This window comes from Mugil cephalus, chromosome 23, assembly GCF_022458985.1.
Source record: "Mugil cephalus isolate CIBA_MC_2020 chromosome 23, CIBA_Mcephalus_1.1, whole genome shotgun sequence".
NCBI classification, from domain to species: Eukaryota; Metazoa; Chordata; class Actinopteri; order Mugiliformes; family Mugilidae; genus Mugil; species Mugil cephalus.
In genome coordinates this window covers 14,556,407-14,581,829 of record NC_061792.1, presented here as the reverse complement: position 1 = coordinate 14,581,829, position 25,423 = coordinate 14,556,407, and the positions used below count along the sequence as shown (strand labels likewise).

The 25,423-nt window shown below is 44.8% G+C and overlaps 1 long non-coding RNA gene across 1 annotated transcript; it reads left to right on the top strand.

Annotated features, from left to right (window-relative positions):
• The first annotated feature begins 535 nt into the window (after nt 1-535).
• Nucleotides 536-15,712, top strand: LOC125000965. The gene is made up of 3 exons (XR_007111424.1): nt 536-643; nt 8,995-9,019; nt 15,056-15,712. It is a non-coding gene; the product is annotated as an uncharacterized LOC125000965 (long non-coding RNA).
• The last annotated feature ends 9,711 nt before the right edge of the window (nt 15,713-25,423 follow it).

Below are 25,423 nucleotides of genomic sequence, written 5' to 3'. Positions count from 1 at the left end.
TGTCTCCCTAGGAGGAGGAGGAGGAGGACGAGGAGGAGGGTCATTTGTAACCTGTTTAAAGCTGATTCAGCTTCTCTCTCTCCTTCACGTGTTGATGCTGATGATCGGTGGATCCTCTCTCTCACTCTTTCTCTTTTCTCTTTTCTTTGTATACGTTTATTTATTTTTGAATCACCTGTAAAAAAAAAAATCATAGAGTTTATTTCTGTTTTCATGCAGCTGTTAGAGACTGGATGGATGCTTCTTCTTCTTCTTCTTCGTGATGCATATTTATTGCATGCTTGTCGATGCTACTTTGTTAGCATGCTAGCTCCCTGGTTCTCATTCGTGACTCGATTATCAGGTTAATAAAAACCATTTCTGAGCGGAATTACCTCGACGGCCGCCTGAGTAATTACAGCAGAGTTGTCGAGGTCGGGGTCTGGTGGGTGGTGGGTGGTGGGTGGTGGAGGGGGGGACGACTCCTCCGAGAGCCAATCAGGTGTCAGGTTACTGTGGGAGTCAAAGAAAACAAGGAGAGAGGAGGTGGAGAGAGGAGGTGTCTGGCCACCGTGCTCAGCCTCATCCGTCTTCTTCTTGGCAGGAGGGGCTGCCTGACCGCTGACCCCCGCTGAGAGCTGCAGCATCCATCACAACATGCTAGGTAATGTGGTTAACTACCTCCTTCCTCTGGCAGGCCTCCGCTGCTCCTGGGAGGAGGGGGGGGCTGCAGTTTGTCTCCAGGTGGACCATCCGTCTCTGCGCTGACAAAGAGGTCCAGGCGTAAAAGTGAAAGTGAAAGTGAAAGTTATTTTAGATTCTAACTGGAGCTGAACGTCTCCGGGAATAAACACGAACGAGAAGATTAATGAGCTGCGAGGACGGAGTATTTGGAAAGACTTGGAGGAGAAGAAGAAGGACGTAGCAGCTACTGTTGGTGTTTAACTGTGGCTGTGACGGATGCTAATGGGGGGGTCACGGGGACGTAACCGGCCTCCGTCCTGCAGACGTCCACCTTCCTGTTTAGCTCTTGTCCTGCATCAACTGGAACCTGCGCCGCTACTGCTACTGTACCCGCTACTGCGCCCAGGACTTAATTGATTGCGTGCAGTTTCAGTGGCTTAGCATCTGGCGCTCGTGATAATCCCCCTTCTGTCCTGCATCAGTCGGACGTATTGATGAAGCGCTCGGGGCTGCGCGGCTACGTTTACCCGGCACATTAGACCCATTACTGTTACAGGCGGCGAGCGGAGCCCAGACTCTTTACCTGAAGAGGCATCGTTCAGGGCAGCTGCTCAACTTTATACGCGTCACTTTTCAAATAACAATAACGAGAATAATCATCGGCCTCTCTGGCAATTATGCAGACGTCCGATTTCAAAATAAAAGCCTGTTGCACAACACGTTCCCGTGGATTACGATAAACGGATGGATGATTGTTTCTGTTTTTGTTGCATCAATAACTGACTGACTAGCACCCACCAGGGCTAGGTGCATGCTACCTAGCTAGTTCTGCATAATAGACATGAATGCATTCATATTATCAGCTTCTCTGGCCATTATTTAGACATCTGATTTCAAAATAAAAGCCTGTTGCACAGCACCTTCCCGTGGATTTCTGTAAACTGAGGTATGATTGTTGTGGGTTCTTATCAACAACAAGGCCCCTATCAGCCCTCAAGGAGACTGACTAGCACCCACCAGGGCTAGGTACATGCTAGCCTCCTAGCTTGCTAGCATGGGAGAAGAAGGAAGACAAGAAGAAGAAGAAGAAGAAGAAGAAGAAGGAAGTCGCTTTCCAAATAACAGACATGAATGCATTCTTGTTATTACCCCCTTTGATTTCAAAATAAAAGCCTGTTGCACAACATCTTTGCATGAATTTCAAGGCCCCTGTCGGCCCTCAAGGAGACCGACTAGCACCCACCAGGGCTAGGTACATGCTAGCCTCCTGGCTTGCTAGCATGGAAGAAGAAGAGGAAAGAAGGAAGGAAGTCACTTTCCAAATATTAGACACGAATGCATTCTTGCTTTCACCCCCTTTGATTTCAAAATAAAAGCCTGTTGCATGAATTTCAAGGCCTCTGTTGGCCCTCAAGGAGACCGACTAGCACCCACCAGGGCTAGGTACATGCTAGCCTACTATAGCCTCCTAGCGTGAGGCAGCATCCACGCCGAGAGGACACTTGTTCACTGTGTGTTTCCAATGGCGCCGAGGAGCCTAACGGGCCCCGAGCTCGTCCTGCGCATGCGCCGCCTCCAGCAGCTCCTCCGTCCCACTGGGTGCAGTTCGGCGGCTCGGGGCAGATGGGATACAAGCACCGGGAAAAGAGAGGAGGAGGAGGGAGGAGGAGGAGGGTTTGAAGGGGACGGCGTGTGCTGCTGCCTCTGCCCATCCGTGCATTCAACATGCCATCCAGAGACCCCCTTTTGTGAACTGCCCACACTTCATTAGGATGCCAGGATAATGGCCAACAAGCACGCGCCGTGACACCCCATTTCCTGTGCACCGAGCTCTCCAACCACGACAGATGTCGACGACGACGGAGCCGCCACCACCGGGGGCCCCTCTCCACTTCCTGTCGCCTTGGTCGAGCCCCACCGCCGCCGCCGCCGTCAAAGACACCAAAAAGGGCAACCGATGTCCCGCAACAGAAAGTTTTTAGAGTTAATAGCTTGGGATTACGGCGCAGCAAAGCGAAGGATCATTATGCTCCGAAAAAATCCAAATGATGTATCTGTAGACAAAACATAAACAGATGTTCCAGTGGCTGTTAGGTGTCCTCACCGGAGACGAGCGGGCGGCGGCGGCGGCGTTGGCGTCGCGTGTGTGTTTGCGAGCGTCGGGGACAATGTGGTTTTAAAAGGTGTTATTACGGGCGTGCGGGGCTGGATTTAGAGTGCTGTCACGGACCCATCAGGAGAGGGGAGCAGGGGCCGTGGACCGAGGCTAATGGAGGCGAAACAACCTCCAGCTCCTGCCCCTGCTGTCCAAAAAAAAAAAAAAAAATCAGCTTTTAGAGGGAAAACACAGGCCGGCGCAACACGATACGTCAATATGAGGGGCAATTTAATCCCCGCATTTGAATATGCAACCCCCCACACACACACACACCACCTCCACCTCCACCTCCTCCTCCTCCTCCTCCTCCTCGTGAGTTTTTGAACCCCGACCAGATTTCAGGACCACGGGGGGAGGAAATTGTTGTACATTTCCTGACAAATTGAGTTAAACGGACATTAAGTAGGGCTTTAAGAAAACAAATGGTCGTCTTTATCACAGGTGGACACTGATGGCTTAATGGCGGTGTTTGGAGGTGGTGGTGGTGGGGGGGGGCCGCGCTGATCGTATCGCCCGGCTAATGGCTTGACAGGATGCATTAAGGTTTTTGTGTGAAGGGGCCAGAATGCAGACCTGTCAAGTGCTGCATGTCCTCCCCCCTACAACCTCACCCCCACCCTCACCCTTTTTCTGTTTTTTTCCCGAGCAGGGAAGCAGATGTTTGTGTGTATGCGGTGGACTGGCAGAGGGAGGGAGGCCGGCAGCAGATGCCTGTACCGGTGCCAAGGTTCAGGATTGTACAGACGGTACATGTTCATAGGTGGCAGCTGAACGCCTCACCTCCCTCCCCCCCTCCGCTCCCTTTCCCTCCCCCCTCCCCTCCCTCCCTTCTGCTTAGCCACCGCTCAGTCCGACCCCTTTTATTTATTCATCTATTTGTTGAATTATTTACTCATTCCATTGCTCGTTTTGGCCGTTTAACGACCCGCCCCGAGGCTCGGAGGGGGAGGTGGGAGAGGTGGGGGCGTTTACTTCGGGGACAGATGACCGTTCACTTCATTTATTGGGAAAAATAAAAACAAATGCTACAACACTATGGGCTTTTACGGCACGCGCCGAAGAGGTGAAGAGTTTCCAAAATGTGCCTCCTCGTAGATTCGAGATTGATTCGTGAAAATGTGATGAAAAATGTCTGAAAAGTGACACGTTGCAGAGGTTTCTGGTTAATATATGATACTGAAATAAGGTATTAATGCTATAAATATGCACCAGGTAACGTTAAAGTGCTTGATTTTGCACATAAAATTTGCTCTTTTTCATCGTTTTTACAAAAACTACAAGTTTTTCTTTGTTGCGCATATTCAACTTGTAGTTTTCGCATAAATTCATGAACTTCTGTTGGAAAATCAATTAGAAAACAGCTCAAAATGACACGTTGGAGAGGTTTCTGACTTATATGTGATGTGGAAGTTGAACATTGTACTAAAATGAGATATTAACACTATAAATGTAGATCAGATAACATCATATTCCATGAAAATTTCCCTATTTTTCACCATTTCTATGAAGACGCTGCAGTTTTTGTGTCTTATGCATATTTAACTTGTAGTTTTCTGATCAACTCATGAACTTATGTTGGAAAACATGACATTTTAAACAGGTTTCTGGTTAATATGTGATGTGGAAGTTGAGTTTTATACTAAAATTAGATGTTAACTCGACATATATATGAATCTTTTGTTCTAAAATCACATCAAATAATGTCTAAACGCTTTATTTTCAATATAAATTCCCTCTTTTCCACCATTTCTGCAAAGACTCTGTAGGTTTTGTGTCTTGTGCATATTTAACTTGTGGTTTTCTCGTAAATTCGTGAACTTATGGTGGAAAACATGATATTTTAAAGAGGTTTCTGGTTATTATGTGATGTGGAAGTTGAATATTATGCTAAACTGAGATATTAACACTATAAATATACATCAAAAAATATTAAAGTGCTTGATTTTTCTTTATAGAATTCCCTATTTTTCACCATTTCTTCAAAAACTGCAGTTTTTGTTTCTTGTGCAAATTTAACTTGCTTGTTAAATAGGTTTTTGGTTAATATGTGATGTGGAAGTTGAAATTTATACTAAAAATGGATGTTAATGCTATAAATCTACGAATCTTTTGTACTGAAATCACATCAAATAATGTGTGAAAGCTTTATATATTTTATATAATTCTCTATTTTTCACCATTTTTACAAAGACTCTGCAGGTTTTGTGTCTTGTCCATATTTAACTTGTAGTTTTCTGATAAATTCATGAACTTATGTTAGAAAACAGCTCTAAAGTGAAACATTGGAGAGGTTTCTCACTTATATATGATGTGCTAGTTGAATTTTATACTAAAATGAGACATTAATGCTATAAATATAGATCAAATAACATCAGAGCGCCTGATATTCCATGCAAATTTCCTTTTTTCACCATTTCTACAAAGACTCTGCAGGTTTTGTGTCTTGTGCATATTTAACTTGTAGTTTTCTCATAAATTCATGAACTCGTGTTGGAAAACATGACATTTTGAAGAGGTTTCTAGTTAATATGTGATGGGGAAGTTGAATATTATACTGAAATTAGACATTGAAATCACATCAAATAACATCTGAACACTTCTAGAAAGCAGCTTAACTTGGAATATGTGATATTTTAAAGGTTTTTCTGGCTAATACATGGCGGGGAAGTTGAAGTGTTTACTAATATGTCATGTTTAATGTATAAATGTGCTGTAAAGATTCATTCCAGTGGCGTCTTGACGCTTCATTTGCACATAAATCCCATCTCTCGCGCTCACCTTGGAGCCTTTGTTCGGGTCTACTGTTGTAAACCTTCACCCTGACAAATATCCTCCTTTGTAGCGACGCTCGTCGTCTGATTCTTTTGTTATTAACGTCTATTGAACGTCGGGGCAATAATGGAGAACACCTCCGCCGTTCATTATGTGTAAGGTAGCGGTGCGTTGGTTTTGTCGACGCTGATAATCCCTCTGAGCTCGCTGCTACTCACCAACACAGCCGAGGATCACAGCCTCTCCTCTGACACCTCCCTGTAGTTTTGACTTGAGAGGCTCCCCCCCCTACCCCTACCCCTCTTTTTCCTCCCCCCCCCTTCCTCTCCGTCTCCCCCCGGCTTTCACTACTGCTGCTTTGGAAGTGGAGCTGTGCTTTCGCGAAGGTGCAGCTCGTTTTATTAACATCAAAAGCGCCTGTGGGAGACGGCGGTGATCAAATTCCCCTCTAATTAAAATGAACCTGGGTTGAGAATGTTGCGCTGTTTAATATGTACAGAACGCCGCTGATTGCACAAAGCAGCTCCTCCTTTTGTCGGCGAGGATAATGTGGGCCCCGCCGAGACGCCGGCCGCCGACGTGGGCGGAATGAGCGCACCTACCTAGAGCGTCCTCTCAATCCGGCTGATGTCCTCATCGCCGTGTGATGTGATGTCAGATGCGGCCGGTGAAGCCTCCGCCTCACCTCGGCTTTAATTCTGATTGATGGAGCTGGAGGCGATGGGTCTAGGTCGCCCCGTTACCCAGACGCCGGCGTTTGGCAGCTCATCCCAGGACGCTCCCAAACTTTTCACAGACTTTACACTTCGTCCTGAGCTCGTGCTGTGGGAACCTAATATTGTGTAGGTCTCCATAATGGTGACCCATCGGAGACATGGGGGGCCTTTGGGTCCTATGGGTCCTATGGGGGGGCGGGATTGGCCTTAACTAGTCTGGGATCTAGTGAGTTGGAGGCCAGGTCAGCACCTTGTACTGTTGCAGGACTCTTCTTCTAGTAAAATCCTTGCAATGAAATAGATTCTACTTTAATTAATGTGGGCAAATTCCAGGGCCGTAATGAGCCCTTTTTTGGGGGAGGGGGGGCACCACCACCAGCACCACCACCTCCTCACATTTTGTGCTTGTTTTAGTCATAATTTTTATTTGTTGCACCCTTAAGAAATGTGCTACGTGTAGTTTTCTGATCAGTTCCTGAACTTATGTTGTAAAACGTGATATTTTAAAGAGGTTTCTGGCTAAACATGTGATGTGGAAGTTGAATATTATACTAAAAGGAGGTATTAACACCTGATAAATACAGATCAAATAACATTAAAGCGCTTGGTTTTGCGTGCAAAATTCCCTTCCTTCTCCACAATTTCTACAAAGACTTTTTGTTTCTTGTGCATATTTAACTAAGTTAAAGCAGTTTTCTCATAAATTCATGAAGTCGTTTCAGAAAACAGCTCTAAAGCAACACGTTGCAGAGGTGATGTGGACGTTTTACTTTAATTAATGTGGGCAAATTCCAGGGCCGTAATGAGCCTTTTTGTGGAGGGTCCTGAACGAGATGCCACTTCACATTCTGTGCAGAAAAAACATAATAGACTTAAAATACTTAACTTTAACCAACATCCAGAGAAGTATCCAACCTTGTTTTAGTCATAATTTTTCATGCAAATCCGTTTATTTGTTGCACCCTTAAGAAATGTCCTAGCTCCTCCTAAAGTAGAAGTATAAAAGCCTCCAAATGGACTTTTGGGTGCAGCTAGAAAAGGTAAATGCACTTATATTTAGTTCAGGAGCACTTCATTTCATGGCTGCTACATGTCTATTTAAAAGGATCCCCGTCACTAGTCTACCAGGGGCTCAGACAATAAAATATCAAAGACATATTTAATTACCCAAACCTCATGTGGAAGACTCTTCCAAAACTGCAGTTGACCTTCATCGAGTCCACTATTCACCGCTCGAGTGTAATAAAAGATATTTAGGAGTCTGAGTGTTCATTAATCTAAAGAAGTATGATAGTCCATTAGCAGATAGTCTGGCTGGGGAGCCATGCTAAAGCTAGCTGAGTAGTTAATGAGTAGCTAATCTCTCGGTTGAAAGTTGGTGGCTGCATTGAGGTGTCGTGGGCTGAACTTAACGAAACATCCGTGAAGGGAGTTGAAAACCCCAATGATGTGCCACATGCTGCCCGCTGCTGTTTGCTAGGCTAGTTAGCTGGCGTCTTCTTGTTGGTTGCTAGTCGCTAGCTAAATGCTAGCCCGCTGGTCGTGCTTCTAAATATGTTTTTCCTTGGATCATGGCACAAGGGTTTTTTAACGTCTTACCCTGTGTATTAATCAATCATTTCTGCAAAAACAACCAAGAACCAGACTTTTTTTTAGAAAACATCTGAACAGGAATCTAGACGACGAGTGGTTTTAATGATGTGGCGGATCAACTGAGGAGCAGACATCCCACGGTTGGAAGGTCACAGTGTTTTTGTGTTTTGGTGGACGTCAGTGATTCTTTTTATGCGAATCAAGTCTGTAGTTCCTCTTCGTTCTCTCCTCTTTCTCTGGTGGTTACGGTTTAGATTCAGGTTCTGGCTCCAGGTTATGACAGGTTTTTTTTTTTTTTTGTTGTATTTGTATTTATTTCCAGAGAGGTGAGACGAGGGATACAAATTCAATTTAGGTGTTTTTCTGCCGATCAATGACAGCAATCCAACCTTGATCTCAGGTCATGAATACCTGAGCGGATGTTTTCACGTCACGCATACAGATGACACACATCTGCAAAACTCTTTTAAATCTTAAAGCCCCGAGTTATTTGGTCAGAAACCCGGAGCCACGGTTCAGTGTTTGTGAACATTTGTTAAATAACCAACAAACAGCTTCCTGCAGATCTGAATGCAGCCTTTCCCCCCCTTTCCTCTCCTTTTTATTTATTTCTTTCCTCCTTTTTTTATTTTTTACAGCCTGCTGTCAGACTCTGGAGCAGGTAGCTTGCACTCCATTAAACAAACACTGTGGCCCCTCACTTTTATTTGACATTTTATTTGGCTGTGACAAACGAGCAGCAGTTGGATTATAACATAATTTGTCTCCTCTTTATTACCGGCACAAAGGACACCATTCATTAATTATTCTGCCGTTGCCGCTCAACACTAACTGGAAAGGTCCCTCTTTGGACAGATGGCGAGGACAATGTTATTTATATCAATCAGTCCAAAATGTTCAGCGAGGATTACTATTCCTTGGACCGCTTTGATTTATGTCTCTGCACCTCACCTCGTACCCAGCCTCACCGGCTCCTGCAGGGAATTGAAAACGGACTCGAGAGGCGGCCATGTGTTTATTTATACCGCGTCTCTTTGTTATTTGTGAGGCTAAGCTAAAGTTGTTGTGTTTTTTTTTCTGTTTCTTTCCCAGGCCGAGGTTTCACTCCACGTTGCAGGTAGGACTCATCTTCTTCTTCTTCTAGTAAAATGAAATAAATTCTGCTCTAATTAATGTGGACAAACGCCAGGGCCGTAACGAGCCTTTTGGGGGGCCCTAAACGAGATGCCCCGCCACCTCACGTTTTGTGCAGAAAAAGCAAAATAGGCTTAAATAATTTATGCCACACCTTTTCATGGATATTGCATCATGTTGGTGCACGGAGAAATAATGAAAAGGAAAATGCTAGCAAGTGGAAATCACTAGCTAGCTTTGAATGCTCGAAAAAAGAAAAGAAAAATGCATCTCATTAACCAATCAGGAAATTACGTGTTAGTAATTGCTAAGGATAGTTTTGTATATGGTTATACAAAAATGTGCGATGCATTTCCTGCATTTTAATGTAAATATTTATAAATAACTTTGTTGTTTGCTAAATTTGTTTATCAGCTTTTGGAATTTACACTTTAGATTTACATTCTAAGTTATAAAAACGGTAACGGTAGCTCTTCCTAGCATTCCAGCTAATAGTACCTTTTCTTTGCCTGCCAGATAATAGTATCTCATCGCAGCTTTCTAGCCTTACAGCTAATATTGCCTTGTCCTAGTTTCCATGCTAATATTATCTCATCCTACCCTCCTAACTTTCTACCTAATAGCAGCTCTTGCTATACTCCCAGCTAATACCAGCTCCTCCTAGCCTTTCAGCCAATAGTACCTCATTCTAGTTCCTTAGCCATCCAGCTAATAGTACCTCATCATTGCTACCTAGCCTTTCAGCTAATCATATATCTTCAAAGCCTCCAGCTAATAGTACCTATTTCTAGCCTTACAGCTAATAGTATCTCATCCTAGCTTCCTGGTCTTTCAGCTAATAGTGCCGCAACCTAGATTCCGAGCTAATATTACCTCACCATAGCCTCCTACCCTACCACCTAATAGTAACTCTTCCTAGCGTTTCACCTTATAGTATCTCATGCTTACAACCTAGCCTTCCAGCTACAGGTAGCTCTTTCTAGCCTTACAGCTAATAGCACCTCTTTCTAGCCTTCCAGATAATAGTATCTCATCCTCGTTTCCTAGCCTTGCAGCTAATTCCTACTCTCCCACCTCCTCATCCTAACAACCTATCCTCTGTGCTAATGGTATCTCTTCCTAGCCTTCAAAATAATAGTATCTCATCCTAGCTCCCTAGCCTCCCAGCTAACAGTACCTCTTCCTAGCTTCTGAGCTAATAGTACCTCATCCTTGCTACCTAGCCTTTCAGCTAATAGTACCTCATCCGTGCTAGCCTTTCAGCCTATCGTATATCTTCCTAGCCTCCCAGCTAATAGTATCTGTTGCTGTAAAAGGTAAATGCACCTATATTGGGTTCATTTCATTTGATGCATTTACATCTTTTGACTCGTCTGCATTTCCCTGTGAATCCCCGAACGTACGCTCTCCCCTCGTCGCCGCGTTAATCCGATTCAGATTCACCTGCGCGAGGCGGGCTAGCCTTAAACTCTGCAGCTTGTAGCAGTTAGAGTAACGACGCTGAACATGTTTGTGCAGCGCAAACACAAACACAAACACAGACACAGACAGACAGACGGAGGCCGACACCGCCTCCGACATCTCATCATTACCTTTCTTCTCTACGTGCAAACTGGTCCCAGAGCGGCCCCCCCCCCAACCCCCCCAACCCTCCCGCCTCCTCCGATTCTGAGCGGCATCTGCGCGGAAAGTGTATTTTGAAATGAACACCATTTACGGAGTAATTAGTTTTATGCAAACTAGTGAAGATGAAAGCAGAAATCTTTATAAATTATGAATCGTGTTCTAACTTATCAGGGGTGCTTATCGTCGAGTTAACGCACCTCCCCGTTAATTAAAAATGTTCACACACACGGAGAGTGAAAGAGGGAGGGAGATGGTTTTCGCCGGCAGACTCGTCAGGTAGCTGAGAAAGTCTGGGGGAGGCCTTTGTTCTTCTCGCAACACAACACGACAACAGCAGAGGAGGGGAAGTGATACTGACAGGTGTAAAGACATGATTGAACGCTGGCAGGAGTACAGCTGCAGACAGTGGACAGAAATCACCCTGAGCTCTAGGTAAAAACCAACCCCGTCCCCCCTCCTCCCCGAGTCCACATTCTTCCAAACATTTGCCCATTGACTAGAAAAATCTCCCCGGGGCCCCTGATGGTCCCTGGCTCGGCGCGAGGATGCCCAGGCGCTACAGCAGCGCTCATAAAAACTCAATTCATCAAGACGAGCGTAATTTGCTCCGAAACGGAAAGCGCCACAAAAGGGGGCGAGCTTGTCAGCGAGACAGGTGGCTGGAGATCTCGCTCTGATACTGAGCGATATGAATAATAGATTCTGCTAAATGTACGCCAGGACCCGGGCTGTAAACACAGCTGCCTCCTTTCCCTTCCAAAAGAACAGCTTGGCTGGATGAGAAGCCCGAGCGCTCTGCCTCCACCTGAGGACTGAGAGGGGGGGTGGGGGTGGGAGGCAAAGGAGGGTGGTGGGGGTGCAGGGGGGGGGCGATTAACTAATCAAATGCATGGGCTAAATAGGAGGCAAGGGGAGAAAGAGGAGACAGACAAAAGGAGGGAGGGAGGGGGGTGGATAGAGAGGTGTAAGTCAGAAGGTTTACCCTCGGAGCTGCACAAAGGATGTTGATTAGTGGCAAATTGATGTCAGTCTAAACATTTAAAGAGAAGGCAGACCTCTAACAGCCGGCAAAGTTGAATTGAAAGTTGCGCCACGATAACAACGACGCCACGGAGACGTGAAGTTCCCCTTTACCTTTAAATGTTTGGTGAACTCCTCTCTGAATAATGCACCGGCTATGAATGGTGTTTGCTTTGGCAGGATGAAGTCACACGTCGCGAGGAACATCGTAGCGGTTTCAATGCCGACGTGTTTACTCATGAATTATCACGTGCATGTGCCCCCCCCCCACCTCCCTCCTCGTTGACTCACGGCGGACTACGTTTCTGCTGCTGCTGATGTAATTTTCCTGCCACCACCACCACCACCACCACCACCACCCACTCCCTGACACTTCATCGACGGCTGCTCCTCTGCACATTTGATGACTCCCCAGATGAAATTTAGGAGGATTTTGCCCAGCCGAAGGTAATTAATTCTTCAATTAAAATGTTGTTAAACATTTTTAATGAGTAATTGGCACCGGGGAATCGGATACAAAACTATGTTTAACCAGAGACGCAGCGACAACAGGGATGTTTCTGCAGAGTTTCTGCAAATCTGTTCGCTGACCCACTTCTTCTTCTTCTTCCTCCTCTCCCCGAGTATCGCGCAGCTCAGAAATATAAATAAAAAATCAAATGTGAAGCGTCTCCTGGCACCGAGAATGTGTCCTTCATCTCAGGTGACTACTGCTTCATTTGGCTTTTTTTTTTTTCCCTTCTTCTTCTTCTTCGTCTAATTAGGGCACAAGACGGCGGCACACAACAACCTGAGCTGCTGTGATCCACTTAACCTGGTTTCTTCTCTTCAGTGTGAACAGAAAGCAGGAGCAGAGCATGTTTCATTAATCACCAGCAATAGAAAAAAAAATTGACACAAATAAAAACCCAATTTCTACATCTTCACTATGTCCTTAGGTTTGAAAAGAGCCCCCCCCCCACTTCTCTTCTGAAACACTTTGAAGTCATGCAGCTGTGCAACAGAACAAGAAACTGGCCTCGTATAGTAAAACTCTGCAGTAATAATAATGTTTTTGTACCAGAAAAAAGACAAATTACAATAAAAAAGCTATTTTATGTGAGTGAAGAAATTTGCACATTTCATAGATGTAAAAACAGCCCACGGTAAAAAATGTGTTGCAGTGTGTCTCCCGGCCACCGGGGGCAGTGTCGCATGACGTAATATATTACTTTTTGAGCTTTCTTTCAATTAACTCGATGATTAAAAACAAAATGCATGAACAGATCCCTCCTGAATCGGACACACCTGTACCTGAAGGCAGCAGGTGGACGTATTGTGTCGCTAACGTTGGCTAATCACGCCGCTAGTCCAGGGAGCCTCGGTTCATTACAGCGCTGCACTCCGTAGGTTCCTGGCATTGTTCTCTCAATTAGAGACTTGTAAATGTGTTGCTTGCTTAATCACCCAAAAACTGGCCCCTAGGACTTCCCCCTAATGCAACCCCATTAAGAGGGGCCATCAAAACAAAAGATCTCCCTCTAATGGCAATAATCCCTCACTTGTGTCACGCCGAAGCCAAACTTGTATCTTAAATGAGCGATGATGGATGAGAGCGGGCCTGCGTTGTCAGAGAGCGTTATTACTGGTGATGGATGCGGAGGGGGCACGCCGCGACACCAGACCTCCAAACGGAGCCGGGCCCATCCCGAACGCGTCTCTGGAAGTCGTGTTGCCTCTCGCGCCGCTGAGGGGGAACCGAGGGAGGAATAAGGGCTTATCCAAACAAGCTCATTAGCACAATTAGCGCTCGTTTCCTGCCGATGGACCCCTGGAGCTCTCCTAAAGTTTGACTACACACTGTGGTGACTCGGACGATGAGTCGCGGGGGCCGGGGAGGGCTGATGAGCAGCTGCTTTTACGCGCCATGGATATGTGGTCTTGAGGCGGCGGCTGCATGAATCTGTATTTTACTTGGTTGAACTTTGAGGGGAAGCGACGGCTAATCAGACTGAAGTGAATGCATTAATCAGTGTGATGGTGTGGCTGAAAGAAAAGGAATGTTTTCGCATCTTTTTGAAAGTTATCTGCAGCTTTGAGTCATTTATCCTTTGCACACTCCTCGGTTTTACCATCTCAACGTTACCTGCAACAGATTAGTGTTAAACACCAAATAAAAAGGTCTGGAAAACTCTCCCCCTCTGCCTCTAACCTCTGTCGTCTGTGTAAGAACTCTGTCTCTGAGAGCGTCCTCCGAGGGGAGACGATCTAAAATGTAAATGTCGCCCGTGTCGTTTCTAAATAAAGCCTCCGCTTTCCCCCCCGTACGCCGCCGCCGCCGCAGCAGCCATTAAGGTGCAGCACAAAGACACATAAAGGCCTCTAACGTCGGGATTCTTCTTAATTATATATGGAAACCATTATATTCCCCAGACGGCGTGGTATATTTAAAGAAACCAGAGTCCTTCTAACACTTCTTCTTCTTCTTCTTCCTCTCAGGGATCTCATACTTAACAGGAGATCTGCTCTTAAGGGAGCCTCCTCTGGGTATGCAGGCTGCAATGAGCCAATCACAGCCTCCCGGGCTCATTACATATATTTGAAGAGCGACTTCTTCTTGTAGCAGATGTGCAGCAGAGAGAGTTTGAGTCGGTGTGAGGTGTTCGCTACCTTCCTCTGGCATATCTCCGTCTTCTGAGGGTTTATATTTATTACCGGCCGAGCTCAGACATCCTGTTCTGACCCACTTTGTTCAAAGTCAGAGGGAAAGTTGAGAGTCGTCTGCATATTGTGACACATTTAAGGATCAGGACTGGTCAAACGTTGAAGGTGCATGTGTGAATTTCTGCAAGAAATCTTCACCTCAAGCTTTGAATTAGTTCAGTAGAAGACTGAAAACTGACTTTTATTCTGACTTTTGGTGAAATTCTGGTGTCAGTGTAAACACAGAGTTAGTTTTTCCTCGTTAAGACGCGACCAGTCGCCTCACATTTTAATTAACTATTATATTAACTAAATATGCTATTAGCTGGAAGGCTAGGAAGCTAGGAAGAGCTACTATTAGCTGAAATAAACCATACGTCTTCAACAAAGGACAAAATCTTTGGTTGATTAGACATTTTATATGTATATTTATTTTTTTAAATTGCTTTAAATACACATTAACATGAATCCAACACATTTTAATAAAGGGATAGCTTAATATTGATTGCAAAATCATAACAATAATGTATATTTATAGCTTAATAAAGAACATTTATAGACTCTCCATCCTCTTGGAGCCTGAAAAAGGCCCCTGAACTACACATTTATTCATATAAAAAGCTGAGAAAATGAGATGCAGCTGGAATTATATTTTCTATTTTTTCTTTTTTTTTTTTCATCTTTTCAAAAGAGCTGTTTGGAAACTTCGGGTGAAGACCGACACCGGAGGAAAAGGTGGGAAAAGCGGCCGCCTGCAGCAGGAAGCGCCTCCACACCTCACGCCTGTAATTAGAGACGGAGCGAACGTTTCCAGTGACAGGTAACGGAGCAGATCGGTTAATTGCAAATGAATGCGCACACCCCCGTCTCCATTAGGCATAAATAATTTGGCCACTTGGGTACGTGCCTCCCAAATTACTTATTCTTTTTGTGTCTCAAATTACCTATTCTTTCTGATGTTGCCTTTTAGCTGATTAGCGAGCTAGCTAGCGCACCACTCGCCCATTGGCCTTTTCCAGGTTGTTTTTTTTATTTTTTTATTATTTTTCATAAGGTGAAGAAGTGTTTTGCTTTTGTTTGTGCTCTTTTATTACATGCATGCATGATAATTTATGCAGTTATTCCCAACTTTTGCTCTTGCCTCTTCTCTCACACCTTGTATGATTCCTTTTTTTTTTTTTTTTTTTGCCGCTCGGGGACGTAGGATGAATATTAAAATATTAAATACAGTGGCCTTATTGCTTTGTTTTCATCTGGCACACATATAGCCAGTGCATATAAGCCACAAATCTTCCACGTTCATGAAAGATTTATTCTTCCTGCGTGTTTCTAATATACATAAACATTTTCAAGGGGAGAACTTAGAGACATGATCTGAGTTTCTTCTTCTCTCGTTAGGAGTGGATCTCTGGATGTGAGCGTGAACTAAGAGACCTGTAAATGTAGAGCGAGATGTATTATCATATAAATCCCCCGATGAGATGATACGTTTTTAATTTTAATTTTTTTTTTTGTAGGGGCGTGCGGGGGGGGGGCGGATTCATCGAACTTTTTGCCTGCGATGTACAAGAAATGACTGGATGGTGTTTTAATGAGTTTCATTCATCTGTCCTTTTTCTGCAGGCAGTCTTCTGGTCACATCTCGTGTTACGTTATGAGTTTTGTCCTCTTCTGATTTATTTTTTCTCATCACTTGATTTCACAATGTGCAAATGGCTTCTAGTGACCCGCGGGCTTGGCAGGAAGCTCTGAAGGCTGCGGCGTGTCTGCGATGTGCACGCACGTCATTCATGACATGTTAGCATATTTTATTCCCAACAAGAGTTCGGATCCGGCACCTTTACGTCTGACTTTATTTATTCTTCCACTCCTGGCGTTATTAGGTGGTTTCATTTACATGTCACTAACTAGGCCGTCCTGGTTGGCTCCCCCCTCCCCTCCTTTCCTTGCCTTGCTGCAGTCAGGTCATGTAGAACCGGAGAGGCCTCCGCTAAACTCGGCAGGTTCACATCTGATCCCTTTACACTGTAAAACAGAAACATGTGAGTGCAGCTCTGCAGCCTTCTGTGCACATTTAATTTAATTTCCCCCTGAAAATGCAGCGAGACTTTCACCAACTCCCAGAAGGAGGTGTGATGGTGACCAGACCCCCTCCTTCACCCCCCTCCACCCTCCATCCTCCCTGTCGTCTCCGTCGCCCCCCCGCAGAGCGAGCCCGCATGTCGTCCCCAGGTTGCGACAGCCCTAATTAAAATGTCCTTCCTCATTATCATCGATTGCCCCGCGCATTTTGGAAAACAACTGCAGCACTGAGCTCTGGCAGCGGCGCCGGCGACCGCCAAATATAGACATGTGACACTGGTCTTTAGCCCCGTCAGATGGTCCCGGTCCGACATGAGAGCGAGGAAAGTGGGGCAGCAGCCGAGTCTCCCCAGCGGACGCTGGACCACAGCAAACACACACACACATGCACACACACATGCACACACACACACACACACTCTGAAGGCCGCAGATGGCCAGTGCCCCATTCCAGGGTTCATCAGCCACGGCAAGAAAAACAAACTTCCAGTCAATAATGCTATGATTTATTCATTAACGAGCAGAGAAACTGGAGCGCTGGTGAAATGTGTGGCAGTATGGCGAAGGGACACGGTGAAATCTGGTGTCTTACTGAGACTTTTGGTTCAAGGAAATTCAAGAAAAGAGTTTAAAGTCTCTGGCAGAGCTCGGGATGAGGAGGAGACGTCTTGGTCGTCGCGTTCCTCTAAATTAATTTAAAGTTTTAGATTATTGTAAGAAAAAAAAGGTTCTTCTTCTGTTGTATTTCCTGCAGATTTTAATTTCTGCAGCAGCAGATAAAGGTCATGGACCCAGTAGAACATGTTTTAATATGTTTTGGATCCACTAGATGATGTTTTGATCCAGTAGAACGTGTTTGGAGATGTTTTGCATCCAATAAAACATGTATTAGATCCACTAGATGATGTTTTGACCTTGTGGATTCAGTAGAACATGGTTCAGATTCAGTAGAACATGGTTTGGACCCATTAGAACATGTTTTAATGTGTTTTGGATCCACGAGATGATGTTTTAATCCAGTAGAACATGTTTTAACATGTTTGAATGCAAGAGAAAATGTTTTGCATCCAATAAAACATGTATTACATCCACTAGATGATGTTTTGACCTCGTGGAACATGGTTCAGACTCAGTAGAACATGCTTTGGATCCGTTAGAACATGGTTTGGATCCATTAGAACATGGTTTGGCTACCTTCTCACATTCTACCTGAGTTCTACGTTGATGTTGATGACTTTTATCACACATCAATTTCTTGGAAGGATCAGTGCAGAGGAGGCCGAACCAAAAGGGGGGAACGTCGTGGAGCAGGGAACCAAAACAATCAGCTGAAAGACTCTAAAGCGGAAACACACAGCTTTAAGATTCAAAGCTCCTAGAATATCCAGAAACAGGAAAAAGGCTCAGAACGGCAACATGTTGCCATCCATCATTCGTCAGCCAACACGGGGAACGTGAACCACGTCACCCAGTAAATGATTCATGGGAACATATTGCCTCCCATGAACCATTTCCCCACTAATTCATAGATATTACTTCCAGGGTTCTGTATCGTCTGCAAAGAAACGGATACCTCTCTGCTCCCTTAAACGCCGTTTTTAATAATCGAGGTTTTAGGATGCGACCGCTTGACGGGCAGATGGACGGACGAATGGACAGACTGAGTCGTCCAGACAGACACAGGCATGTCAGAGGAGGCACGTTGCCGGCTGGCGAGGCAGGACAGAGAGAGCATCTGCCGGCGGGTTTGAGGAGCAGCCATGGCTTCTGTGAATCAGGATCTCCCCCGACGCCGGTGGCGGGCCAAGAAGAGGCCGCGTCGGTGCCAACGGGTCAGGGGATTCACAAATGGTTCAAAATATCATCACCTAAAAAGGACAAATTATTCAACATGCATTCAGCGCACAAAAAAAATCTACTTTTACTCCACAATAGATTCACATAATTGTTTTCATCAAATGCAGAAAGTGAGTTTTGAAACGTTTTATCAATCTCCAGCAGATAAAACAGATAATTTTCCCTCTTTTGAGGGAATAAAATTTGGGTTAACTGGTCATTTAGAGACGTAGTTTTATAGAGTAGTCTCCAAATAGGAAAATATATACAAAAAAACTTGCACAAAGTCTGTTTTTCATAATTTAGTTAAATCTTTTGTATGCAGGCTTCATAAAAAGGCTTAAATCTGAGGAAAAATAATGCAAAAAAAAAAAACGGTTGTAGCATCAAAATGTTAACTGACCATTTAAAGGCGTAGTTCTACAGAATAGTCTCCTCCAATTAGGAAAAAAAAATAAAAATAAAAAAATAAAAAAAAAGTATATTTTCCAGAATTTTCAAGAATTTATTAATTAAATCTTCTTTGCATGCAGGCTTCATAAAAAGACTCAAATTGTTCATTGATGTCCAGTCATTTTTCCCTTTTGAGGCAATAAAATCTAAATTATCTGACCCTTTAAAGTCATAGTTTAATAAAAAAGTCTTCATAAAAACTCCTGATTAAAAAAAACAACAGTAGCATCACAACTATTGTTCAGTGATCTCATTAATGTCCCGTCATTTTTCCAATTAATTTATTTTTCATAATTTATTAATTAAATCTTTGTTCTGTGCATGTAAGCTTCATAAAAACAACAAAAAAAACAAATTAAATCTGGAACAAAAACAATGAAAACCTGCAAACAAAATAAAACATCATGCCACAAATCTCAGTGATCCCATTGACGTCCAGTCATTTTCCCTTTTGAGGGAATAAAATTTAGTTCAACAGATCATTTAAAGGTGTAGTTTTACAGAATAATTTCCTCCGAATAGGAAAAAAAGAATCCTATTTTTCATAATTTATTCATTAAATCTTTGTTTTTTTTGCATGAAAGCTTCATAAAACAACTCAAATCAAAGAAAACCTGCAAAAAAAATAAATAAAACAACTGTAAGATCATCTCAGTGACCCCATTGACATCCAGTCACAGAATAGCCTTCTCCAAATGCAAAATGGTACAAATATCTGCAAAAAAAGCTCTGTTTTACATAATTCCCTGATGTAATCTTTGTCTTTTTTCTGTGCAAAGAGTCTAAGAAACTGTTTTTAACATCAATGTAGACTCTAAAAGTATCTTTTGGCCTCTGCTGGACCACATCGACGTCCAGCCGATAACACCAGTCGTTTTGAGTCAATAAAATATTTCTCATACTGGGCCTTTAAAAAAATAAATAAATAAAAAAAAAATCCTTTAAGGAGCCTTTAAGTCACACTCGTCCAAATTCCCCACACTCGATTGCCAGAACTTGCCCGAGTGCATCTCCTCCTCCCTGCTGGTTATCTAAGGAGAGCCCCAGAAACCAGAGCGAGGACGAGGAGGGTGGAGGTGGCGGGAGGTGGTGGAAGGGGTTTACCAAACACAGCCTCAGCCCATTTGACCACAGGGGAGGCCTGTCAATGGCCCAGATAGTTCTGGTAATTTCTCTACTGCTGCTGTGTTTTACATATTCAGAGAGGGAATGGAGTACGGGGGGGGGGGACTCCCTTTGTTCTGGCATGTGTGGATGTGGACGGCCGGGGCAGGAGCCGGAGTCGGAGCCGGAGCCGAGGCTGAGGCTGAGGCCGGGTGCTTCGGCTTCGCGGAAACGCCTCGGAGCCGAAAGGGAGAGAGGGGAAGCGTAAAGGTATACTCTGAAATGGAGAGGAAGAAGAAGAAGAGTAAACAGGATTAGCGTTATCGGCTGCACTTTCAAGGCGAGCGCACACACAAACACGTTAGCGGGGAGCAGGGAGGGAGGATGCAAACACTCACACGAGGAATTGCAAATGAAACATGAATAAGTAAAGCAATAAAGCACCCCCCCCGCCCCCCCGGTAGCTAGGCTAGCCCCAGTTAGCGCGCTTCGGACCGCAAAGAAGTGTTTTCCTTAATCGAAGCGGTGGATTCTTGAATGGGATCGTAATTGACCTCCGAGTGCGAGGGAGGAGGCTTTCGGCTGCAACTAAACAGACGATCGGTTAAAAAATGAAACAAATAAATAAAGAAGTGAGTGGAAAAAGTAAGAGAAAATGAGGCTTTGACTCCGCCCCCCCGCCCACACCCTGCAGCGCTCCGAAGAATGAACGTGATTTTCTGAAACTTGTTTCTGCTTCTATCTGAATATCAGATATTAGAGAGGCCGTTATTTTGAAAATCAACCCCCCCCTCCCTTTACAATACAAGCGGCGGTGGCGGCGGCGGCGGCGGCGGCGGCGGCGGCGGCGGCGGCGGATGGTGCTAATTTCACAAACATCATCTCCTCGGCGCCGAGTTTCAGGAAGTTGATTTATAGACGGTGCTCGCCGAGTTAATTGCGGTGCGCGACACCAATCAGTCTTTGGGGAGGTTTCTAAGGCGAGCGAGGCGGGGAGGAGGTGGTGGGGGGGAGGGAGGGCGGCGGCGGCGTGGAGGGTGGGGGGGGGATTAAATCGACACCCAGCGCAAACAAACAAACAAACAAACATATTCATATCTCCCCGTATTTATTTATCAATGTTTTAGATTGCACTCTGCCTCCCAGATTGCCCCCTTTTCTTCTGTCGGAGATTCAATAAGTTGACAGGAACATTGTCAGCGCCGGGGTGTCGCTTTATATCGCCGCTGCCAGCAAATCTGTCTTTGGGAAAATGGAAATGTATGTGGTGAGCACGCCCAAGTGATGCAGGCCCTGCACCGTCCCCCCCCCCCACCCTTTCCTCGTTGCATCCTCGAGAGTTGCTCCTCCACAAAATGATCATGGTTGCGTTCGGAGGCATTCATCTTGATTATACAGACAGAAATGCTTTGATAATGATCTGCGGGAGACGGTCGTCAGAAGTTTGTCAAAAAACACTAAATGTCAAATCCCCGGCGGTGGTATCTAACTATCAGGCTGTCACACACACACACACACACACATTTAAACACACACTCCTCCCCCCTCCTCCTCACCCTCCTCCTCCTTTAAAGACTTGGCCGATGAGACGTATGCCTCTTATTGCCTCCCGTGTCTCCTCACTGTACTGCATGGAGAGACGTGGAGTGGAGAGCATGCAGCTGCAGACCAGCAGCAGCAGCAGCAGCAGCAGCAATGTGTGTGTCTTTTTGTGTTTGTGTGTTTGTGTGTGTGTGTGTGTGTGTGTGTGTGTGTGTGTGTGTGTGTGTGTGTGTGTGTGTGTGTGTGTGTGTGTGTGTGTGTGTGTGTTGTTGTGTGTGTGTGAGGTCAGCTGGCAGAACACGCGCGTTCAGAGACACAAAAACACGGCGTGAAATTTGGAAGGAAAATTCAGCAGATTTGTCGTGAAGCTGTCAGAGCTGTTTGTTGTTTGCTGTTTGCATCTGTTAGTTTCTGTCACAGGGAAGATTCTCTCCAGAAATAGAGCGTCTGCGATCGACCCCGTCGACCTCGGCTGCATGAAACGGATCGTTTTCATCTTGTGGAGGCGACAAAATTTGGGTTAACTCGTCATTTAAAGTCACGGTTTGACCGAAAAAGGCTCGTCTGAATGCAAAAACCTGCAACTTCTTTGGCATTTAACGTGCAAAAAGTCGTGCATGAGGTCTGTTTTTGGTACTTTTTGGCTTTGTCTGGATTCAGGCTTCAAAAAAAAGAGACTAAAATCTGAGAAAAAGTGATGATGAACCTGCAAAGGATTTATTATTTATTGCGTCTGCCCATCAAAAACAAGGAAGAACAGGGAAGAAACCTCAACCTCAACTATTTAAAGTCACATTTTTATAAAAATATTTAGAAAACTTACAAATATCCTTGAATGACATCTGTTTGTCATAGATTATTGATGCAATCTTTGTTTTTCTGTCTGGATTTAGGCTTCATGAAAAGACTAAAATCTGAAAAAATGTCATAATAAACCTGCAAAGGATGAAATATTTATTGCATCTGTGGCTCAAAACAAGGCAGAACCTTAGAGAACCTAAAAGCAGAATAGTCTCCATTGACCCCCAGTAAATAAAATCGGTCATTTTCCTCTTTTAAGGCAACAATTAACAAGTTAACTGATTGTTTAAAGTCAATTTTTTTTATAAAAATAGATTTCAAAACCTTGTTTTTCATAGATTATTGATGCAATCTTTGCATCTGGATTCAGGCTTCATAAAAAAAGACTAAAATCTGGGAAAAAGGTGATGTTAAACCTGCACAGAATTAAATATTTATTGCATCTGTCCATCAAAAACAAGGAATCAGCTGGTAAAAAGAGTAGATTTAAGCTTTTGAGTCAATAAAATGTAGGTTATCAAATGAAATGCGCGACATTTCAACATTTTTTTTTGGCAAATCAAGTTATAAATATGTAATAAAATATGAGTTTAGTTGGTTTTAACCAGCTTTGTTCTTTAATATATGAAAGCAGGAACAGAACTAAAGGAGGCGAGCAGAAGTTTTGTGTAGGTGAAGAAGAAGAAGACCCCCCCTCTGTCTCTGTCTGTCTCTGTGCGTTGACCTGAGCCGAGGCCACAGGTTTATATATTTATACATGTAAAGTAGAAGTGGTCGGGCTTTTGTGCGCCCGTTGTTAAGCAGCTGTATAATTTAAATGTTAATGGCCTCGCAGGTTTCACTTCCTCACTCGGTGGCTTTAGGAAGCTGCTCACAAATGCCGACTGGCAGGTACTAAACAGTAAACGAGTGGAACTCCTCTTTAAAATGCTAATGAGCTCGGATCTGAACTCGGTGTGAGTGCGTATGCATGAGCGCCCCGTGTGTGTGTGTGTGTGTGTGCGCACTTTTAAATGAACTGCCAGCTTTCAGTGCGATTATGCTATGTGACCTTTTTAAAAGGGGGAGGAGGGGGGGGGGGGGGATGTGGGGCTGACACAAGGTGCAGGATTTGCTTCATAATTGAGGGACAACTTCAAACTTTCATTTCTGACCAGTTTGAGCTTTTTTTTTTTGATTGACGCTCGTCTCGTTTGCGCCCGAGCCTCCGGCCGCTCCCTTGCATCCCGGTGAGGAGCATCTTGCGAGAGCGAGTGGTGGTGGGAGGGGGGCTGGAGGGCGGGGGGGGATACGGCGAGCGTGGACCGACCCTCCCTTTGGCTGACGTCCAAGCTCCGTCTCGCGTCTTCTGGGAGAACAAGAGGAGAAATGGAACAACCGGTTTTAATGAAACAATTACAAGACACTAATTATTATGTTAATGTTTTGCTACTATCATCAGCCACCGCTAACAGCCTCCTGCACCTAGAGGTTCACAGCCTCCGTGTCTGTGTGTGTGTGTGTGCGTTCTTTTCAGCTAGGTGGGAAGATGGACATTTTTATTTTTTCATGCACACACACACACACACACAGACACACACACAGGAGCGTTCTGAAATGTAAAAAGCGGCCACAAAGCAAAGCAAAGCAAAGCAAAGCGCCGGCTGTTGTCATTGAATGTCAGGTACATTAATTCCCATAATGCTTCAGCAATGCAAATAAATTAGCAGCAGGGTTGCCAGTGATTCAAAGCCATCAGTTTTAGGTGTGTGTGTGTGTGTGTGTGTGTGTGTGTGAGGAGGGCAGGTGGAAAGGATGGAGGATGGGAGGGATCAGGAGACAGGCCCCGGAGGCGAGAAAGACGCACATGAAAAACGCACGCATGCAAATAAAACGCATGCATCACACACGCAGACGCATGGAAACACGCGTGTAAACACATGCATCACGGTGTCGCACACTCCCCGCACGACACAAACGGCTACTGTTAACGCACACCGAGCACAGTTCATGCATCTGCAAAAATTTTTTTAAAAATATATATAAAACTGTTTAGATTTTGCAGAGAAACGACACAATTTGCTAATTAGCAACAATGTAGCTCGTTGCTATTGATAAAATTAGTTGTGCATCATATCAAACTATAAATGTTATGAAGGTTTTAAATGAAGCTAAAAAACTCAACGTCCCCGTACGAGGACGTGGGGTCTCAGGAGGTTAAATGCTGCAGAAAAAATGCTGAACTGACCCTTCAATTGTTTTGGTTTTTTTTGTGTGTGTGTTTGTTTCTCTGGGTTCTCGGTGGGACTACCTGCGCTGAATGATGGGTCAATGAAAAGCAGCAACAAAGTCCCAGACTGTCTGCCACGGCCCAGTGAAAGAGGTGATTCATGAACGGTGGCCAGCAGGTCTTGGCTCCGACTCTTTGATTGAAACCTGTTTAGCAACAACTGCTAATTTCATTACATGGTGTCGGCGGCACACTGAGCGGCTCCTGAAGGGCCCGCTTTGAACTCTCGGGGCCCGAACAATGACACGGGCCAGTCGAGGGGCGCGGGAGGAGGAGGGGGGGGGGGCAGATTGACGGGAGTGTGACGGGTCGGCGGAGGGTGGAAAAACAAAACCTCCCCATCATATAAAAAAAAAAAAAAAAAAAGGTTTTTCATAATGCTGAAGTCTGTCAAATATTTTGATATGTCCCACACACCATGGTGCAGCTCCTCCTGGGCGTTCTGCCTTTCAGCGGGGGAACAATTGACTTTCTTCGCGATCAAGTCGTCGGCCTCCCCGCCTCCAGGCAGAAACCTTTCATGAGGAGCCATGAGTTGCCGTTGCAGCTGTTCCTCTGGGGTTCTTCCCATGGACACCGGGGATAAAAACTCTTTGAGGAAGCTCCTTCAGTCGAGAGTGGCCTCGCAGGTTTGTTGGCTCTGAAGAAACTTCCTTTGTTGGACTGTAGATGCATTTTTTTTCTTTTTTAATCTTTTCTTTTTTCTTTTTTTTCTTGCAGCGTGCTCAAACCTTTTGCAGCGTGCAGACTTTTCAGAAACATGCACCATGAAGGTAACTTTGCAAAGTTCACAGCGCACACGAGGAGGAGGCGTATGAATATTCATGGGAAATTAGCCGCAGCCTCGGCCTCAGCTCCTGATGATAGCGAACCCGCGGTATTAGGCCTGTAAAAGGAGATGAAAGGCTCGCGAACCATCCCCACTTCCTCGGCCTTATACCGGGACACAATGGCCAACCAGCCGCTCAATTA